The sequence below is a fragment of the Mytilus californianus genome, unplaced genomic scaffold, assembly GCF_021869535.1.
Source record: "Mytilus californianus isolate M0D057914Y unplaced genomic scaffold, xbMytCali1.0.p SCAF_6, whole genome shotgun sequence".
NCBI classification, from domain to species: domain Eukaryota; kingdom Metazoa; phylum Mollusca; class Bivalvia; order Mytilida; family Mytilidae; genus Mytilus; species Mytilus californianus.
In genome coordinates, this window is record NW_026262712.1 from 57,060,189 (window position 1) to 57,076,101 (window position 15,913).

Consider the following 15,913-nt stretch of genomic DNA (forward strand, 5'->3'; position numbering starts at 1 on the left):
TATAAAACTAGGTTTAATCCATCATTTTCATCATAAGGAAATGTCTGTACAAAGTCAGGAATATGACAGTTGTTTTCCCTTCGTTTGATGAATGTGAGCTTTTGATTTTGCCATTTGATAAGGGACTTTCCGTTTTTGATTTTCCTTGGAGTTCGGTATTTTTGTTATTTTACTTTTTATAGTATCTTTAAAAAATGAGAATATGATTAATCATTAGTCGACTCCCAATTAGGCGTAATTAAAGATATTACAATTCTAGCTCTAAAGTCTGTAATCTCGAGAAGAAAAACTAAAAAGAATAGACAGAAGGTGTAAATAATAAATATAATTTTCAAGACTAGATTTACGTACATTTTTCTTGACATAGATTGTCAATTGGTTATTTATTTTAGTCATTCGCCTTCAAATGGCTACTTTTTATTAACTGTAAATAATTTTTGATTTTTATAAAAATAATAACGAGTTGGAATTGTAAAAAGCTAAACTGATAAACAAACTCATTGAGATCAATAGTTCATTTCTTGTATATAATACAGAGTGATGCATCGGGATCCTGTAGTTTAGAGAAGTATGTTCTTGTCAAATGAGTAAAATAGTTTTTGATACCTAGGGCCTGAAACAATACTTGTTACAGTAATGGAAAAGCACCTTATTTTCCAGATTCCTACAACTATTTTTTTTCATTGTGTGAAGTGTTATGTTTGATGGTGAGGGTAGTTGATACTGCTTGTGTTATTTTGAACTACTATTACAACTACCTAGTATTTTTATAATCATAACTTATTTATTATTTTGTAGTTTTGTGCTTTATGGCGTCATCCTTTCACAGCTGTGGTGTTTGTGACCTTCGACTCATCACCAAGCCATGCATAGTCTGGTGTACGGAATGTGATGAAGGACTATGTAAAGTATGTCAGGAACACCATAGATTGTCTAAGGCGTCAAGGAACCATAGCGTGATACCATTTACCGATTACCAAAAATTACCGAGCGATGTACTGAAGATCAGTCAATACTGTAGCAAACACAATAAAAAGTTTGAAATGTTTTGCCAGAAATATGAACATCCTTGCTGCAGCAAATGTATAGTAGAAAGTCATAAAGAATGTCGAGATATCGTCGATTTAGATGACGTTATTAAGAATTACGAAACGCCCAATGCCCTATTTGAGACAGAAACATGAACATCCTTGCTGCAGCAAATGTATAGTAGAAAATCATAAAGAATGTCGAGATATCGTCGATTTAGATGACGTTATTAAGAATTACGAAACGCCTAATGCCCTGTTTGAAATTGAGAAAACATTAGTTGAAGTAGCAGAAAATCTACAGAAAATTCGCCAGCATCATCATGACAATATGTTGACTTTGAAAAAAAAAATAAGGGCAATTGAGAAAGAAATAAAGAAGACTAGAAAGAATATCAACAACCATCTCGACATACTACAAGAAGATATAATGAAACAACTCAATGCGGTAGAAGAAAGAGAAAACTCGAAAATTGGTCAGTTATTGTCATCATTAGAAAAAAAAAGAAAAAGAAGTTGAAGAATGCCAGAAAAATATTATCAACATCAAACAACATGCAACAAACCTTCAGATGTTCCTTTCAGTGAAGCAAATGGAAAAAGACGTCTCTAGCAAAGATAAATTCCTGCACTCATTATGCCAAGATGGGGATTTGAAGAAGCAATTTCTAGCATATGAAGTAAACGGAACTGTTCAGAAAATCATGTTTGATATCAAAAGTTTTGGAGAAGTACATATTGAAGAACAACCTGCCGATATTGTTCTAAGTATGAAGAATGCCAAACGAGCCCAGATAATGGTACCAACTGTTCAAGCAAGATCCATTGAAAATATACAGCTGCAGATAAACAAGACAATAAACACCCAAGGACAACGCATTTACGGATGTTGCATGCTGCCGGATGGTAGATTGGTATATACTTTCTGCGATGAAAGGACAGTAAAAGTCTTCAACATAGAAGGATCAAAGGATTTTGAGGTGGATATAACCGTTTGGAGCGTTTGATATAGTATACACCATTGAGAACAATACATTGGTTGTTACGTCCGGTAAATCAGATAAGCAATGTCTTACCATTATAGACCTGGAGAGGAAAGAAATCAAGAAAACAATTTCACTGACTTCAGATAATTATGGCATAGTATTGAAAGATAATCAATTGATTTATTCCGCTTACAACAAGGGTATACGAATGATAAATATATACGACGAGTCTTTGAGTAACATAGTCCGAGAAGAAATGCCCAGTGAAGGTTACCTAGCAACATTTAAGGACAACATTTATCATACAAACAGACTTATACACACTGTTATATGTTATAATCTTCAAGGTGGAATACAATGGACATTCCAAAATGAAAGCGTTTTGAACAATCTTCTTGGGATTGTTGTAGATAATGATGGTAATGTGTACGTGGTGGGGTTTTTGACGAACAATGTTGTAGTTATTTCCCCTGACGGACAACGACACAAAGAAGTATTGACAGAAAGTGATGGTCTTTATAATCCCGTCTCTCTTCATTATAGCGGATTAATAAAACAGTTACTAGTAGCAAACTGGAATGACCAGGCTCACTTGTTTGATTTTATTTGAACAACTTATATTAGGAAATTTCTCTCTTTTTAAATCATTGCGAAATGTATATAACAATTTGATTTTGTATACCTTAATCGGTTAACTTATAAGTAACATGTTAAGGATGTACTTAGGTGAGGTTTAGGAATGTGTGTCAGATGTTCGGACTCCTTATAGTTTTTTTACCTATGCTACAGAGTAAAATATTTTGCCCCATAACACCCATTTTCTCTTTATATAAGACTTCAATAGCTCATAAAAGGTCATTCACCAAAATTTAAGCAAATTCTTTATTTCTTTTCTTTCGATTTGAGACCCAAATTATACCGATGCTAATATATGGTAACCGTCCGAGTCAGCCATTTCCCGCCATTTTTTATAAATCAAGGAGCTCTATAACCCATCAATATTTTGTGCTGATTTTGTTTCTTATTGAATGCTCTTAAGACTTATAATATCAAATCTAAATTCTTAATTTGTTTAATTTCACCTGAGTGCATCCTAATTAAGTAATGATTTGAAGACACTTTGTTTTTTTTTTATAGTCAATTAAATATAATTTGATTTTGGATGCTTCTGATTGGCTGACAATGTATAGTCTATCAGCTCATAGACATAATTTTGTCATGTGACCGTGACGTCATCAACGTTTTTTCATGATTTCCTCCGGTTTTAAATGTTTAGAATTAAATTATAAGGAATGACTGTAATATTTTTTCTGTCTATTAGAAATAACATAAAAAATGTGGTGCACACTTTAAAATAACACGCTACGCGGGTTATTCAGTGTGCACCACATTTTTTATGTTATTTCTTCATAGACAGAAAAAATGTTACAGTCATTCCTTAAATATCTTTAAGCTTATATAATGATTTAGCGTAACAGTATTAATTTTTTTCTATTTAACTGTCACAGCTATAACCGCTTTGAAAAAAAATACTTTGACTAAAAAATCATAGTTTTTTTTTATTCATAGATTATGTGGCTTATAATCTGCGTGCGCAGAAGATCTGTCGAGGTTGACATGCGTATAAGAGTTAGAAAAAACTCCAAACGGAGCTAACTAAACCGTCCGTCGGTTATGCTTACATTTATGTTGACATTTATAATTATGAATATTTGAACATATTTATCATAGAAACTTCCAATTAGTATACGTTACAGAATGCAAGGTATTCTTAACATTTTGCACGAACCAAAACTTAATTATGACAAGGTTTAAGATTTTTACACTGAAAAGATTTTATGTCTGTATGTCTATTAATTGTGCTGGAAAAAAAATATGTGTGTGGAACTGAACAAGATAATAACCAAGTATTGTCACTGATTTTATGCATTCATGGTATATATTTATTGAAATAAGATATTGAAATTTGCTCCATTTTGAGTAATAGAGCAAAGTCGTAAACCGGCCTTCATTGAATTTCTTCACCGTGACATGCTAAATACAATTATTTGATGGAAAAAAAAAACAACACAATGAAAATACACTGCATCACAAAGAGTAAACTATGTATATATATTTAGCAATAAATGTTTATAATAGCCATTACTCGTGCTCTGTTTTGGAAGCAGCAGTAAAGCCGGGTCATAACTTCGGGTCTAGCTTTGAAGGCAGCAGTAAAACAAGTTTATTACATTAACGGTACCAAGTTTACTGCACCGGATGCGTATTTCGATAATGAATGTCTCTTAAGTGGTGCTCGAGTCCAAAAATACAAAACCTAATGCAAAAGTTGCAGAGCTGATTATAAAACCAAAAAGGACCTAAAGTATAGCCAAATCCGGAAAAGGAATCTGCCGCAGAGCTTGCACGAGGGAAAAATATTCAGAGCTTGCACGAGGGAGATATATTTCTTTCTCTATTCATAATGCTTTACAAAATTCTATTACAGCAAATTTAAATCAGACAATATCCGCATTTTCATGCCAATACCTAAGTTTACTGGCTACTGGGCTCGACCCCCAGCATGATGATACCCTCGGGAACTAACAGTCCACCAGTTGAACAAACTTCTCGGCTCTCGGCTCTTGTTGTTACCGCCTATCGTCGTTATTGCAGATAGGGACAATTTTTCTTAATAGAGGCGGACATGCTTTGAAAAACTCGGGGAAACATCTTCTAACAGAATAGTTGCTTGGAAACATGCATAGGTTTTTCTCGTACTTTCTGACTATTTCCCCCTAGAGTATCCAAAAAATCTACACCCCTCCCACTCTATTCAATATGGCTGCAATAATCGCGACATTGTATATAGTGGTTTCTGATGTGGTGGTGGTATTCCACTTTTTGTTAGTTGTACAAGTCAGGCATTGTCTGAAAGTTACTTTTTAATAAGAATTTAGCATAATTTAAATAATGTCCTTTAATGACCATTCGTGTCTAGTTTAAGCGAAAGGCCTTTCAAATCCCTTATGCATTGTTCAGATTTCTTGTCTTGATTTGGCTTTACTTTCGGTCATTTTAAGGGAATTTTATAATCTCTTAAATGTGTGAATTAACACTTGGACTTTCAAATAGTTTGACCTCGCGCACCACTGAAGAGTGATTGATTGTTGAAATGTGCACCTGATGCTGTAACACTGGTATACAAGAGGGTGTGACTAGAGTTAACAGAACAGAGAATAATGGTATAAAAAACAATGAATAGAGAAAAATGAGCCAAAATTATAAAGAATGGAGAACAAGAAGATGCAAAACTTGAAGGAATAACTATGGGAAATTAAAAAAAAAAAGGTACTACAAGACTCATTACAAAAATGAATTATGTATTATTATGTATTTATAGATTATCGTTGATCATCTCAACGAGATTGATTTTCTCGCTTGAGACCAATGATAATATGTTTATCGCAATTTTACCTATGACGACGTTGTTAATTTCATTGACAACGGGCACGTGCTACCTTCAGTTTCTAGTGATAATTTTTCATATCACTCTAATGTGCTGAGAAAGGAAATTATCAGTCAGTAAGATAAAAGGAAAATTTCGTAAAATAGTGATAAACTATCATATAGAAAAAATTAATAGTAAAATCATTTTCATGAGCATTTTTATGACCCAAATGTTGTAAAACACTTGTCCTACCTCCATGACAAATATGTTGTTGTCCCCGCAGATAAAGTCCCAAACAACATCGTTTTGTTTGTGTAAATCTCATTACATAAACTGCTTGATAAATGAATTGGGTATTGACAATTCACTTGGAAACTCAACATATACCCCTACGACACTTACCAAAGAGGAAATTCTGGATAATCATAGGTCTGTTCTATGTTCCTTTGGAATTTCAACCAAAGATGAAGAACTGGATCTTCCATTACTGTGTTGGATACCTAAACTACATAAGTGTCCTTACAAACAAAGGTATATTGCTGGGTCTTCCAAGTGCTCCACGAAACCTCTTTCTAAATTATTAACATCTATTTTATCAGCAAAGCCGGGCTTCGAAGTTATTGTAAAACTGCCTATTCTAGAGGTGGTGTGAATCAGATGTGGATACTTAAAAATTCCAAAGATCTTTTAGAGTGCATACAGTCAATCTAAGACACTTTCATCTTGCAATAATGTTTTCTACACTTTACACAAGTATTTCCCATTCCAAACTAAAAGACAAAATGAAAGAGATAGTATTGCTTTGTTTCATAAAAAAGAATGGACAACGTAGGTACAAGTATCTTGTCTTAGAGAGGGATAAATCTTACTTTGTAAATAATCACTTTGATTCAAACAAAAAATTCTCTGAAACTGACATTATCAAGTTGCTTGATTTCTTAATTGATTGACAACATATTTGTTACGTTTGGATGACGTGTTTTTCAACAAACTATCGGCATTCCCATGGAAACCAATTGTGTCCCTCTTCTTGTCGACTAGTTCCTTTATTCTAATGAGGCTGACTTCGTATAGGAACTTCTTAGGAAGAAAGAAAAGAAGTTAGCAATATCCTTTAACTTTACTTTCCGCTATATAGATGATGTTCTCTCATTAAATAATTCAAAATTTCGTGACTATGTTGAACCAGAAACATATATATTGACATTACTGTTCCCAGGTATAACGCAATTAACTAGAGATAAAGGATACAACAGATACAGTTAAGTCTGCCTCATATCTTGACTTACATCTAGAAATTGACAATAGGGGTCGTTTGAAAACAAAACTTTACGAGAGAAGAGATGATTTCAGCTTCCCAATTGTGAAACTTATATTTCTATGTAGCAACATTCCAGCAGCGCCTGCATACGGAGTATATATCTCCCAATTGATACGATATTCCCAGGCTTGTATTTCCTATCATGATTTCCTTGATAGAGGGTTGCTGCTCATAAGGAAGCTATTAATTTAAACCAAGAGTTCCAAATGGTGAAGTTGAAATCATCCCTTCATAAATTTTACGGACGCAATCACGAGTTGGTTGACCGTTATGGAATATCCGTTTCACAGATGATATCGGATATGTTCCTTATGTCGTAACTACAATCCTTTTCCCTTTTCACTGAATGTGAACTACCGAATTAAACTTTTAACCGGGTTTGTAATAACATGAGCAACACGACGGATGCCACATGTGGAGCAGGATCTGCTTACCCGTCCGGAGCACCTGAGATAACCCCCCCCCCCAGTTTTTGGTGGGGTTCATGTTGCTTAGTCTTTAGTTTTCTATGTTGTGTCTTGTGTACTATTATTTGTCTGTTTGTCTTTCTTTTTTAGCAAAGGCGTTGTCAGTTTATTTTTGATCTATAGATCCCGTGCAAGTGGATAATTTTTATGGAAATAATTCCATAGTAACGTATCTGTTCAAAATTAACGTACAAAAGCCATTTCCCAGTTTATATATATATGTATAGTAGCTTATCAATTTTCTAAATTGTTATAAATACACATCAAATAATTTTTTGTTGGTTACAACTATGGACTAACACTTCAAAAGCAACATAGTTACTCTTTCAATTGACCTTTAGATAAATGAAGAGTCTAATTAAAAGTTAGTAACGTATATGGTCAAAGAAATTGAGACATATAATCTCAAAACAGTTACTGTGTTGGTTTTTTTTTTATGACAAACTAATAAAATGATATAAATATGTACTGGCAGAATGGTGATAGATCGGAATAGGCAACATAAGTACATGTTTTGCAAGCTTCTTAAGTCGAATACTCAACAGAAAAAATATCTATACCATCAGGGACATTCGTTTTACTCATAATATTACGTTTTTGTGTGAGGCTGGAGTAGTTTTGATATTCTTCTACTTGACAATTATGTTTGTTTTAGCTAGAAATCTCCTTGGATTTTCAAAAACATATATTTTGTTTGACATTTTAAAAAAGACAAGGCTTAGAATATCTACAGGGACAACAAATCAAGTATTGGGACCCGATTTCCTGAGAATGAGTAATGAGTCCTGCATGTTTGATTTGTCGCCGGTCCCTTGATTTGAAACACTGTATGGTTTCAGTTAGTTTAAACAATATTTCATGCAAATAAATCAATACATAGTATACAAATCAGATAATGAAATAAATAGGATTCGGAAACAAGCAAAAATGTTTTTATTAAATTATCTCCTAGTTTACAAATACTTTTTTTTTATATATGTGAGTATGGCATGTTCTGAAAAAGACAGTTTATAAGAAAAAAAAATACAATTCATTGAAGTTTCATAAAAAGAAGATACTGAATAAACGTGGTAAATAATATAAAGTGTTGTGTGTAGAATGAAATAATATTCATGCTTTGGTTTCAGTTTACCGGCTACAACCGATTGCCAATCAAGTTCGCCCTTAGGAAAGTGCGGGAAATAGTTCATTCGCAACCCCTTTTGACTGTACTTTCTCATGTACGTACTTATCGAAAGGGGGGATGGCAAATGATACAAAAACGTATTCTGTAGATGTTGACGTTCAGCTGGATTTAAGTATAAACAAATGGCTGACTAGCGGTGATTCCTTTGGACCAATATTACGCGAAAGATCGCACAGCAGCAGTATTTTTTCAGATTCCTCGATAAAATTAAGCCGAGTCACAGAGTCAGAGTGGAGTAAACGATTATATTTAGAAAACAAATTCCATATATACTATCAAGATAACTGGATTTTAAATCCATCTGACTTATTAGAAAAAATTCACTCAATAGACGTTTTGAACGAAGAACAGACAGAATATACTCTTAAGGTTAAAAGTCATTTAGAGCAAATTTCACCTGATACTGCAAGTTTATGCAGATTACCATTTGAAAGAGAAATATTTGATGAAGCTATTAACCACATACACAGTCTATTGGATCCGGAAAATGAAGCAGAAATGTGAGTATAACTAACATACGTCCTTGGTCAAGCTTATTAACCTCACCGTGCTCTCTTAAGGGATTTTGTGTCGGTAGTGAGCATCCACATCAGAAATCGCTCTGAACACAGAATCCAAAAAGGGATTATTATAGAGTTCTTATTGATTGCATCATAGAAGACTGAATAAGCTTCAAGAAGCGACAATGAAAAACCAGACAAATTTATCATTTTAACAGGGCTCGACAATAACGCTTGTCTGATTGTCCGGTACCAGAGAAAAAAAAAGGGCGGACAAGTAAAAGCCATACCAAGCTTGTCCGACGGGACAAGTTAAATTATTCTGTAGAAAATAAATAGCATCCAACTTTGATGATCAAATTAATAAACAAAAAACAAGAAAAGAAGATAAAAACATGTTTACTTGCGATCGATAATTAAAAACTGGTTCTTTGTTAGATACTTTATAACAGATAAAAGGCATACTATATATTCTCCTAAACCAGTCTTAGAATCAGAATCAGCAGTGTGCTTTGTATATAAGGTAACAAGACAGTTCGGCACCGGCGAGGAAACCAATCGGGTCCATGTTTAAGGCCATGGAAAAATTAATGTTGGTTTCCCCTAACATATGAATATTATCAAGGACCGGCAGGCAGGAAAAACTTTTTATTTTATGTTATTATGTGAAAAAGCGGTTTTACAAAGCAGAGAATGTTTTTTTTTTTTATTTGTATTATTTTCAAGAATTACAACAAATACAACACATCAAACATACATACAGACATACAGTAATATTAGCAATACATTTGAATATCTATTTATTTATGACAGAGACATATAATACAAGAGATTCGCAACTCTAGTAGAGTCTATATAACAGCCAATGAAATGACGTGGCCACCGGAAAGCCGATTAATCCGATGGATTTATGGGTAATAACCCGTATTGTTGTGTAAAAGGTTCTACGCCTCACGATTTTTCTAATGGATAATGCCGATACCTTTCACAGCTAAAGCATGCAAGTATATTTAAAAGTTACAAAAAACTAATTTTAATAATTTGTTATTGATAAAATGTGTTCTAATGATGAGATTAATCAAATACAAACAAAAGTTAAAACTCCGCCCATTTTACTTCACCTATTGCCGTAGAAACCATTTGATCTCCCAATTTTTTTTCTTAAAACTTGAAAATATGCTAATAAATATATAATTTTATGGGCCAATAGTACTCCCAAATGTTGTTTCGTGAAAATAAGACTATTTTCGTAAAATTTGATCCAACAATGTGGCGATTTTTTCTGATTGATACCCGAAATTTTTTATTAAACTGGCTAAATATTGAAATTGTTCATGGACAAATTTCCTTAAATCAGTCCTTCTTTTTTGTGCACTATGAAATTTATAGCCTGCATTTTGTTAGACATTTTATTCATTTTTCATTCTGTTTATAGCAAAGTTGTTTATTTTCTCCTATTCTGAAGTCATTGTTTTTTTTCTTCTTTTTAGGGTGCCAAAGATGAACGAATGCAGTAAATTTACAAAAGGAGTAAAATTTTCCTAGTAAAGGAAACCTTCTGCTGGTCGTAATATTATGAATGAGCTTCATATGCATCTGTTGTCGTTTCAGACTACGCTTCTCGTTCAAAACATGAACCTAATTCATTTTTAAATTAAAATCGTATTCAGGACATTTCAATGGTGACTGCAAAAGATATATATATATATATATATATTTGATAATAAAAGATTTTTATTTACACCAAGGATTTGTATATGTATACACATAAACAATCTTACTTTTAAATTGCCATCTCTTTACCCCAGAATAAAAAGACAAAAACCGCTACAAATGATTAAAAGACAAAAACCACTTCAAATGATTGTCTCGTGGAAACAAGGTTATAAAATACTTTTTAAATAGTGTCTTCCATGTTGCTTTGATGTATGACCTGTGTTTTTTTATAGATTTTTGGTTGCTTCGAGGACATACATATCCATCTATGTATGCAGTATTGTCAATTGTTTTTGTTGGTGGGTCTCTCGCTTATGTTTTCGTCCTTTTCACTATCAACAAAGAGTTCGTTATCAGTTTATTCAACTAGGAGTATATCTAAGTCGTAACTATTAAGATTGTCATCCCACGAAATTAAGATTGTCATCCCACGAAATAAAATCGGAATTTTCCATATTGCGTGCACATGAATGAAGCTTTATTCAAATGAGAAATTAATTGTAATTTTCTTAAATATTAATTCTCAATACACACTTCGAACATGACGAAACCATAAACTTACCGACAATCATTTAAAAAAACAACTCAATGCAAGCCTATATGATAAAACTGTCAAACAACACTTAGAAATCAAACATTTACCGACAATCCCACAGAAAAAAAACTCAGTGAAAGCCCAATAAATGAGGAATATAAAAATAAATAAAATTTTAATAATTTATAAATATCAAGAATAAAAAACAAAGCCTATCATGATTAACAATTAATTAACAAATAAATTAAGTTTTTTTCCATATTAATTAATTATACATTTTGTGACTTGTATTTTTGGAAAGAGTGTGGACACCTGTGGTGTGACAACTTCTTGTTTACAAGGTGTCAATTAAAACTCATTATTTATAACACGTTCGTGATTTACCTGGTCATCGAATAATTCAAACCTAATATACATGTCACACTGTGAAATTATGTCTCCGAGACAGGTGTATATTCAATAGAAACCCATTATGTAACAATCAAATAAAATGAACTCTGACACAATTTATCAAGTGTTAATTATTTAATATCAGTTTTTTTTTATACAATATCAAATTATGTCTCTTTTTCAATAATACAAATCTAAAATCAAAATTACATTAAAATAAATAATTATATATGTACTCAAATTATATTTAATTAATTATGATAAATTTAACACTGAAACAGTTTATGTTATGCTTAATCATTCGTCCTTACTTCGAGTACTTTTAATACTTTTATTAATGACTTTATTACCTAAGGAGATCTCGCGAGGTTTAACTAGTGGCCGCGTGTTATTACGGGATTTCGCCGAGTTGCGAATCTCTTGTATTATATGTCTCTGTTTATGACAATAAACATTGTTGAAAATTCAGTTTTATATTTATATGAAAAGAGAACATAAATACGGAAGAAAAGATAATTTGAGTTAAATGTTTATGTACCACTGTGTGGCACATGAGAAGGCTAAAGTATTTTATGAAAAAGGAAGAAGTTAAAATATCCTGTAAGATTTTCAGTACATAATAAGTTGTGCTATTAGATACAATAATATATTATGTTAGTTTTGACAATAATTATCTGTAAATAATAAATGACAAATTGAATTATAAAAATAATTCTTTAAATGCATTCCACATGGTATCAAAGTGCTCTTGTCTCTTATTTTTGACTGCCATTATTTTTTCTAAATTGTACATATATTTTAGCTTTTCTTTAATGGCACTGAGTGAAAGATCTTTTGAAAAACATCTACTGTTGTATATATATTGTTTCATGTATAGAAAAATCAAATTATATGGGTCACCTTCTCGAACTTTTGATATATCTCCAAAAATAAAATTTAACTTATTCAATGGCAGGCTTACCCCACCAGATAAAAACCAATAATCAATATCTTGTAAACAATTTTGGATAATCTCACAATTCCACAGAATATGTTCAACAGTTTCATCTTCTAATTTACAAAAAGTACATAAAGGGTTATCAATAAGTTTGATTTTACATAAAAATTTATTTGTGGCAAGAATTCTGTGGTTGATTCTGTACTGAAGCCACTGTAGTTTAGTATTGACAGTGACTGTAACAGGTAGTTTGAATATATGTTTCCAAATGAGATCTTAGCCTAATATTTCACTCCACTTCAGTTGTCCTGTTGGGGTCACATTGTTACTAATGAGTATTTTGTACATATCTTTAGAACCTTTTCTACTTTTAAAAAAGACTTGTAAGCAAGCTGGAATAAATGGACAACATAACTTATATGAATTTTTTTTGTAATTATTTGCTGCTTTTTTGATAGCTGAAATAACACTCATGTAATTTAAAAAATTTACATTGATATCGTAACATTGCTGTAACAATTCTAATGAAATAAAAAATCGATTTTCATCTATTACATCATTTACATATTGTAAACCATGATTAAACCAATGTTGGTAAAAAACAGGTTTATTACAAATTCTAATCATATTGTTAAACAAAATAGGACTTGATAAAAAATATTCATAGTCCATATTTCTTTCTTTATCAATTATCATTTCCCATGCTCTGAATACATCTTTCCAAAAACTGTTTTTGATATATAAACTAACTTGTTTGATATACTGAACACCACAGTTAAAAAGTTTATTTTTATCAATATCAGACATCAGAATACTTTGCCACTTATTATCTCTCTGAAAAATCCTTCTTATCCATGATGATTTGAGTGCCATAGTAAAACTATAAAGATCTATCATTTTTAATCCTCCCTCCAAATATTCTTTAATCAATACGTCCTTCTTCACTCTATGTATAGGAGAGTTCCATGCAAATGTATAAAAAATGTTATTAATTTTTTGGAATACACTGTCTGAAGGATTAGGCAAAGAAATAATAAGGTGGTTTAAAATAGGTAAAACAAGAGTTTTTATCACAGTTATTCTACCTATTATTGTAAGGTTTCTTTTAGACCACTGTTTTATTATATTCTTAATCTGTATAATTTTATCATTATAGTTGATATTGACAATATTTTCTAAGTCCACATCAAAATTTATACCAAGTAGTTTAAAAGTTGTTTCCCCCCATGAAAGGTTAACATCAGGACATAAAATTTCCTTGCTATACTTTTTACTTCCAAACCAAATTACTTGTGTTTTTGCAAAATTTATATTTAAACCAGATATTTTTGCAAACCAGTCCAATTCAGATAAAGATTCATATAAAGATTTTTCACTACCATCTAAAATCAATGAAGTGTCATCAGCAAACTGTGACAACTTATGCTCAACTTGAGTAACTTCAATACCACAAATTTCCTTATTTCCTCTTATCTTTAGTGCAAGAATCTCAGCACATAGGATGAAAAGATAAGGTGAAAGCGTATCGCCTTGTCGGCAGCCCCGACCTATGTTAAAAAATTCAGAAAGGTTACCGCCTTGTATAACTGCAGACTTTATATTATTATAAAACGCTTTTATCTAGTTGATAATTGATTCCCCAAAATTAAAGAACTTTAAAACATTTAGCAAGAAATCCCAAGAAATTGAATCAAAAGCCTTTTCGAAATCAATTAACAACAAGAACCCAGGTATTTCATGGTCTTCTGTGTATTGCATGATACCATATAAAAGCCTTATATTTTCTCCTATATACAATGTACCTCCCACTAATAAAACCAGTCTGATCTAAATTAATAAGTTTGTCAAGGACACTCTTAAATCTGTTTGCAATTACTGCTGACCCAATTTTATAGGCAGTGTTTAAAAGTGAAATAGGACGTTAATTTTTCAAAAAATGACGAGGTTTATTTCCTTTTGGAAGACAAGTAATAATTCCTTGCTTTTGTGTTACTGACAATTCTCCCTGTTCTGAACCATAATTTAAAGATTCAACCACAAAAAACTGCAGATCTTTCCAAAAAATTTGAAAAATTCAGTTGAAAATCCATCAGAGCCAGGAATTTTATTATTTTTCATATTTTTTAATGCCTGTCCAGCCTCTTTGACTGTGCTTCTCATCACTAGAAAGTATTGGAACATTTACATTTTTAAGATCTTCTTTCAGATCAGCTACTGAACTTGAGTTATCTCTCTTCTTATATAAATTTTCATAGAAAAGTTTTACTTCTTTTAAAATTTTGTTCTGATCAGTAAGTATTACCCCATTATCTCTTTCAATTTTTGGTATAATTTTACTCATAAAATTTTTTGACTCCAGTCCACAAAAATAATTTGTTGGTTTTTCTCCTTCCTCTATCCATTGAACACGTGATCTGCCTATTTTCCCCTTTAATTTCTTAATACGTAATTGTTCAAGTTCAATTTTTTTGCTCTCAAGTTTAGTTATTGAAAGTTCGTCAACAATATCCTCTAACTGTATAATTTCATTTCGTAAAGTTGTTTCCCTTTTTTCAGATTCCCTCTTTTTGTAACTGGAATAGGAAATACTTTCCCCCCTGATTTCAATCAATAAAGTTTCAAGAAAAAGTTGGTGATTAATTCTCAATTGAATATCTTCATTATCAATCTCATCAATATTATCAAAATTATAAACAAGTGCACAATATTGTGCTTTGATTTCACTAATCTTTTGTTTAACTCAGTGATATTGTTGTCTTTTTTCAAAACTGCTTCTACCGTTTTTTATTGGAAAAAATGCATATTTTTCATTGAAATTGGGAAATTTGTATATTTTATTCTAAACACATCTCCGATTTTTTTGCTGACCTTTGCTGTCTTTTTTGCACTGTTTTTTCATGTATATTTTGGTTGTCAGACATTTTCAACCTGAAAGGTACTTTTCGGAGAGGGGAAAGAAACAGAAGCAATGATGGTACTTAATGCATTGAAAACCACATGTGTTACAAAGACCATGATGATTCTGATCAGAAAACTGGATCTCAAAAGTGCTTACTAATTTCTAAATACATGAATACGATATTTACAAACATTATTACTACCAATGCCATGACTGTTTGGGGAAATTCGAAAACATTTTGGGAGGATTTTTAAGCCATTTTTTTTAGTAATTGGGAATTTTCTCTAGGGGAAAAAGCCGAATTTCGGCTGTAATTTGAGGCAAACAATATCACTCAGTAACTGTATTTATATATTCCATATCATAAAGTAAGGAGTTGTTGAACTTCCATAAACCTTTTCCTCTAATAAAAGGATTAAATTCCAGTTCAAGTAATACCATACAATGATCTGAACAATAGCTTGGATGTACTTCACAGTTTTGAGACTATTTAACATATTATCTGTAAAAAGAAAGTC

At 31.8% G+C, this 15,913-nt stretch overlaps 3 protein-coding genes across 9 annotated transcripts in view; all 3 read left to right on the forward strand.

The window, feature by feature from the left end:
• LOC127705703 (CD82 antigen-like) overlaps positions 1 to 15,913 on the forward strand; it is a 237,599-nt gene that overhangs the window by 189,753 nt on the left and 31,933 nt on the right. The window lies entirely within an intron of this gene.
• LOC127705678 (uncharacterized) overlaps positions 1 to 15,913 on the forward strand; it is a 168,176-nt gene that overhangs the window by 113,155 nt on the left and 39,108 nt on the right. The gene's annotated exons all lie outside the window — the stretch shown is intronic.
• LOC127705695 (uncharacterized) overlaps positions 1 to 15,913 on the forward strand; it is a 134,054-nt gene that overhangs the window by 105,656 nt on the left and 12,485 nt on the right. The window contains exon 1 of one of the 7 annotated variants that reach the window (XM_052210061.1): positions 8,645 to 8,918. The exons of the other annotated variants lie outside the window; for them this stretch is intronic. The gene's annotated coding sequence lies outside the window, so the exon portion shown is untranslated. Of the gene's footprint in view, positions 1 to 8,644; positions 8,919 to 15,913 lie in introns of those variants that run through there. 7 annotated transcript variants of the gene reach the window in all.